We start from the raw sequence: 7,098 nt of genomic DNA, 5'->3' as shown, positions 1-7,098 counted from the left end.
TTTTTTTTTTTTTTTTTTTTTTTTTTTTTTTTTCCTCTCATTATAGCAACGTTGTAACTATATGTAATAAACAACCTCTAACTAAAGATAAGTATAAACTTTATGTCGATAATTTTTTTGGGATCTATACTAACTCATTTGTTTAATCAAATTTTTTAATTTAAATTTTAAAAAAATTGTATCAACTTTTAGGGCATGCTTGCTTTAATGATTGAAATAAAAAATGAAAAAATTGAATTGAATTATATCATAGTAAAAATAAAATGATGAATTATTCAAAAATATTTGATTCATCATTAAAATTAAAATTAGACTGGGCAATTGGGACACTTAATTAGCACTTTGAGAGAGATTTTGATTAAACAAGAGGAGAGCAATGAAGGGAGAATAGAGGAGGTGTATGTGAGAGAGTATTTTGAGTTATTCATTTTGAAAAAGGTTAATTCAAAATTCAAAAGCCGAATTTAGACTATAAATGAATTGAGTCATTTCCGTTTCAGAGTGAAATAGCAATCAAAATTCGATTTCTGTAGAATAAACAACCACCGTCGAATCAATGAATTTTATTCCGACTCTATGGGCTAAGAGCAACTGTAGTGTGAGAGAAAGGTTTTGGTCAAGCGGAAGAAGAGCGATAACAGGTGTGGAGGAGAAGATACTTGTGAGCCAGTATTTTAAGTAATGTACTTTGAAATGAGTCTAATTTGAAATTCAGAATCAAACTAGATCATAAGTAAACTAGTTTATTTTTGTTTCAGAATAAAATAATAATGGAAATTCAATTGCTGTAATATATTAACTATTTTAACCGATTACTTTTATTTTGATTCCAGAACATATATATAATACATAAAACAACCAGACTTTTAAATTCAATGATATGATGTAGCATGCATATATACCTATGCAAAAAGATGTACCTGCATTGCATTTTATCAATTAATGACTGTACGGCAAAGCTGGAGCCGTGGAAAAAAAGAAAAAAAATACTATAACAAATTAGAGGACAAAACTTATGTCGTCGAAAAAGAAAAAATTAGAGGACAAAACTTATGTGATCCAAAAAAAAAAAAATTTTTTTAGTTAATAAAAAATACTATAACAAATCTTAGACTTAAGAATACATTACAATAAAAACGGTATATAGCAATACTTTTAAATATTGGTACATGAAAACAAAAAAAATACTGTTAGCTAAATTACCAACACTTTTTAAAAATATTGTTATATGTGGTGCCGTTATATGTAGGGCCGTCTTGATGTTTGGCATCCACTCTTTCTGTTACCTATGCCGGAGAAACACGTGGCAATTTTAGCCCTCTACAGTCCCTGCGAGGTCCTCGTAGCCGAACTCCAACTGCCGGAATCCTATTTCGTCGGCTGCAGCGGAGGAGGAGGAGAAAGAGATATGATAATTAATTTTTCTTTTCTTTGTTTTTTAATCTTTTTTATTTGTAATCGAGCTGAGTGGACCAGTGTGGGATTGGTTGAGTATGTAGAGAAACTTTTTATTTTTGATTGGATTAGGTTTTATATTCAGGTCTTAGTAGATTTTTTAAAATATTTTTGACATAAATGGAACACTTATATAAAAGTGTTTCAAAAATGTGTCCCTTGTAATCTAATCTAATTTTGTTGTAGTGACACTTTAAATAATAACTAGCGATTCTTTAAACCATCGATAAGAATAACTCCGATAATTGTAAAAGCGTCGAGTAAAGAATCGTTAAATAAATATGTCAGGATAAATATACCGATGCTTTAATATAGCGTCGAAAAATTTTTATCAGTATTTGTAAAAATACGTTTATTGGTGACACTTAATTATAATGTCGATACACGTTAAATATTGAAGACGATAGAATAAAATATTGTTAAAAATATATTTTATTGTATTGGATAAACTAGTGATCGAAGAAAAAATTAACGGTCTTTAGATGAGGATGTTGTACTCTTTTTATCAGCGAGCAAGCCGGACAAATACTTTTTTATAATATAGAAGTTAATTAATTTAATTATTATGATAATCTGAATTTAGAGCTAAATTTTTATATAAATAATTAGAAAAAAAATTATATAAAATACTTTATAACCGAATATTGTTAAATAGTTTGTAAGTTATTTTAAGCTCATTCATTATATGGAAGAAAAAAAATAAAGTACGATGAATTTGTTAAAGATAATGGATAAGGACAAACCTATTCTACCTGTTTTGAGAAAATATCTCAACCAACTCTATTGAATTGTTATTCACTTTTTATTAAGAAGGATTAGAGATAAATCTCCACACTGATATTCATTCATAGTTTGTGGTACATATACACAGGTGTGATGACTATGCTTGNACAGGTGTGATGACTATGTTTGTTACATTCAAAACTGAATAACAAATCATCAAAAACTGAATAACAATTCAATAGAGTTGGTTGAGATATTTTCTCAAAACAGGTAGAATAGGTTTGTCCTTATCCATTATCTTTAACATCTAATCCTTCTTAACAGAATTAAGAGATAGTGTTGAACATATCGACGCGCGCGCTAGCTATGTGTATGAAAAATAGGATAGAATTGGTTTTTTACATTTCCAACTTTTTTTTTTTAATTTTTTCGGCTGATCCCTCTCCTCGTAAAGTTAATTAGGATTCGAGATTTAGTTATCAACTCTTATTGAGGCTAAACAATTATTAATTGATGTGTAAGTTCGATAAAAAGGATCATCAATTGATATGAATCATTTGGTAGAGAACTTATTCAAATAGTAAATTCCAACGTCGTAAAGTTTAGTTCATAAAATTTTAAATTAAATAGAGTTTAGGTGATTTTGAGATTTTTTTTTTTTTTTTGTCCCCTCTATACTATGTCACATCCAACTACATGTAATGTGTTCAATTATATAATTTAAGGTAGAAGTACAAAGGAGTTGATACTTTTGAGAGAACGCGAGAATTCCTAGCTCATATATATATAACACAATTCATTACTTCCTAGCAAGTTCATAATAATTTTGTATATTTAAGGTCCTATACAGTCCACATGTAGAGAGTTTTTACATATAGAAATATAAGCCATCTTATTTATTGCTACATATCATTAGGGTTTACCTACATGAAAGTGGCCATTATTTAGGGATAAGACTCTTATAGGATATCACGCTATGATGAGACAAAGGCCACCATCCTTTATTAGTCTATTAACTCGAATCTTAAAGCAACATATATGGAGGGTGGTAACATCGGCTCTATGTAAGGCTATACCTTATAGTTTTTTCTTTTTTAGTATATGTATTGCGCGCAAATGACCCCTCTAAGACATCGGAGGGGGCGAGCACCATTCAGACCCTTTCGCATCGCAGAACTTCCTTATCGGTATGGTGGTTGGCGAGCACGTCGCACATGGCGTTCCTTCGATGTTCGCATCCTTTCTCACAATTTTAATTCCTTGGTTTTGTGCACTTTTCAGGTTTTGCAGTTCCTCGACGGCATCGGTGGTTACTTCATGAACAACAACTAGTGCGCCTTCTATTTTTGCTTCTTTGGAGAGATCTCGTATTGCCATCGCTGAGGTGATCATAAAAATAACTAACGAAAGAAGCATGAACACCTTCATTGCTTAACCTAACCAACAAACATGCATGTACAATTTACACGATCATTAGAGTAAGAATCAGATATAAACATAATCATGCTTGAACTGAATTGAATTATACGTAAACTGAGAGGCTTATGTTTACAAACCTTTAAAGCCTGAAGTGAGCTGTTATATGTATAATTCGAGTTCTTTTGAAACAGGTATAATGAGGTATTTATATAGATGAGAAAAAATAGCTAGGCACTTATTAAGAAAGTGATATATTAATTGCTTGAATTTGGATAGTGGGGATTGCACAAACAAAAGCAAATGAAGTTTCCTTTTCAAGTAACATTTGATTGTTAAGCCACTAATTAATATTCATCGTAGTGTCCCAATCAAACTGTGTTCTAAGTGGTGATAGTGGTCTTTTTGGTGGCAAACATAGCCTTTGGGTATTATAGCCAACCAAACATAGCCTTTGGGTATTATAGCCTAAGTCCAATTATATGAGCTTGGCTATAACTTAGGCTCCTGCATTATGTAACATCAGGAATAATAACTTTATGCAAACTTTGTGTAGAAGTTGTGAGGATACTCTTTAGTAATGCTGTGAATAGAAATTGTCATTTCAAGTACAGTTTGCATTGGCATTAATATGAGTTTCTTTGTTGAGAAAAAGGTAAGGATAAAATGTGGCCAAATGTGCGGTTCGGTTAAAACTTTCGCATTTAACTTGTCCCACGTGTAGAGACGAAGCTAGAAATTAAAATTTGAGAGACTAAAATTTAGATTTGATAAAAAAAAATTCAACCTCGGATAATAAGAAAAAAATTGTCAGATTCACTGATCAACTATTGCTAGCAACAGTAACGACAATGTGCTAAAAAATGAACAAAACTGTAAAAGCTAAAAGAAAAGGGCCAACAGGTTCGGAAAAAAATTGGAACACATGTTTTATTAAAAAAAATTAATTTGGCCCCCTAAAATTAAAATTTATAATATTTTAATTTTTAATATAAAAGACTTTTATGTAATTTTAAAAAGTTCAAAGAGGCTATGGTCACTATGGACGACCCCTTAATGACTCCGTCCCTGCCCACATGTTATATTTATGAACTAGAGTATTTGAAGTACTTAAAAATAAAATTCACACTTTGCCAAAAAAGCATCAAGTGATGCAATAAACGGTGCAATTAACTAAGTAGGTTATTAATTTTATGACATCTATGATAAAATTTCGGAGTGTAGTGTATGAAATGCACTTATAACAGTGGTGCTTCGTGGAGTCAACTTATAAAGAACAGTAGAAGAAGATCACATATTTGCCATTCTCGAGAGCAGAGCTCACTAAAGAAAAGTGACGGAAAAAAAAAAAAGATTAAATCCAAAATACTGTATTGTGAGGATTCACTCCACTAACACTAATAATTCGTTGGGCCAAATTATGGGCTCAAATTGCTTAAGCTCACTTAGGAATATTAAAATCCATAATTTTTATATTCTTATTCACAATTTTTTACCCATATGATATAAAATCATCGAGACATTACAAACTCTTTCCTTTTTGACTCCAATATCTTCTGGTTTTTATATTACAAGCTCACTTAGGAGTATTAAAATCCATAACAGAGTACAACACGACATAAAATTCCTCAAATGGTTTTAAAAAATAAATAGCAAGAGACTCGATAAAATACGCAAAATACATAACTCTTTTATGAGAAGTAATATATGGTATATATTTGGCAATATCATCACATCACGACATCGAGGTCTCATGGAGCCACCATATCACTACATTGAGGTCTCATAGAGCCACCTAATCCATTGAGCACTAAACCAACGGAGTAGTACCATATACCTATCGAAAATGTTTGACGCAACCGGTTCATCGTAAACTGACTTCAAAATATACATTAAAGATAAAATTTTCGATTGTATAATAAATTATTTAAACATTTTGTATTATGTCATATTTTAGTTTACAGTATTAAGGATAAAATACTCAATCAATATATAATATTCTATGTGATGTATGAAAAAGTTATATGCACCAGGTGCAAACAAATATTTCTCCCCTCCTTTGGAAGTTAACTAATGGGAGATTGCCACGTAACTGATAAAAATTTAGATGTGCCTATTTTCCCGTAAACTTATTTTAAAATATACATTAAAATAAAATTTTGATGGTATAATAAATTATTTAAATATTTTTTATCTCATATTTTATTTTTTAATATTGGTCATCAAATACTCTATCAATTATATACTATTATGTGCGGGGTATAAAAAAATTAGTATGTACCAAGTGAAAACAAATAGTTCTCCTTTCTTTTGAAGTAACAGTTACCCATTAACCAATGGAGTATTGTCACATACCTATTAATATTTTGGATGTGCTTATTTTATCATAAATCTACTCTTAAAATTTCGAAGATATAATAAATTATTTAAATATTTTTTAATAATTATATATTTTAACTGACTAAAATTTTATCTACCCGTCGTGAAGCGCGAACCTTTTACTAGGAAGATATAACTAGTTGCACAAGGGAATGAGCCACCATGCTTTACAATGATGAGCAAGTAAAAGGTCATGTCAAGATGGTCTTTTATGTAACAGGGCCATTATGTTACTGTATTTCAAGCCATTTAAAATTTTTATTTAAAAAATAATATTTTATTTTATTTTAAAAAAAATATGATGGAATGTGTGAATTTAATTCAAAAAGTAAATTTGATTGACTAGAAACATAAATAATGTTGTAGAATGCAACGGAAGTATTCGTTCACACTTTTTGTATAACTGCGCGCTAGAACGCGATAAGCCCGAATCGTAGAGGTTGATTCACATATCCTTGCATCGTTCACAAAGGTCTTCTAATATTTCGAACCCGCAGTAGATTGAATTACAACCAAACAAGATCTCTAATCCACCGTTTAAGACCTTCTAGAATAATAGGTTAATGAAGGGTGCGATTTCTCTCTCTCGCAAGACAGCTCACAAATTACTCACGAATTTATGAATATTTTATTTTTTTTTCATATATTTTCTATGAGAAAAAAACTCGTATACTTATAAGGATTCCAAAACCCTAATAGAGAAGTAAGAGATTAGACCGAATTGGTTTATAATTGTTATTTTAATATGGCTAGAATATATCTCTAATTAGTTTTCTAATTTAAAAATAAAATTAATTCTAATCTAATTAAACAACATAATAACCATCGGATCGAGTCCGATCATGGGCGCACCCGATTCGGTTTAACCGATGCCAACAGATATAATTTTTTTTTTGAGAAAAAAAATAGCATACTACCCACTTTATCAATAAGAGTATGAACTAGGCTATATTAGTGAGGCAACAGGGCCTCGGAAAGAGAGAAAAAAGAGAGGGTGAGAGAGAGAGAGAAACAACAAACAACAAACTCAAAAAAAAAAAAAAAAAGAAATCCAAAAACAAAAATAAAACCTACAATTTGTGAATTGTGATATGTCAACCGCCTTTAGTAACAGTGATCTTCCCA

General features: G+C 30.4%; 1 long non-coding RNA gene across 1 annotated transcript; it reads right to left on the bottom strand.

Annotated features, from left to right (window-relative positions):
* LOC109715531 lies at positions 2,982–3,813 on the bottom strand. The gene is made up of 2 exons (XR_002217638.1): positions 3,735–3,813; positions 2,982–3,614 (listed from the first exon to the last, which is right to left on the bottom strand). It is a non-coding gene; the product is annotated as an uncharacterized LOC109715531 (long non-coding RNA).

Source organism: Ananas comosus, linkage group 9 (assembly GCF_001540865.1).
Source record: "Ananas comosus cultivar F153 linkage group 9, ASM154086v1, whole genome shotgun sequence".
NCBI lineage: Eukaryota > Viridiplantae > Streptophyta > Magnoliopsida > Poales > Bromeliaceae > Ananas > Ananas comosus.
The sequence above is the reverse complement of the archived record's forward strand: the minus strand, read 5'-3'. Positions and strand labels throughout refer to the sequence as shown.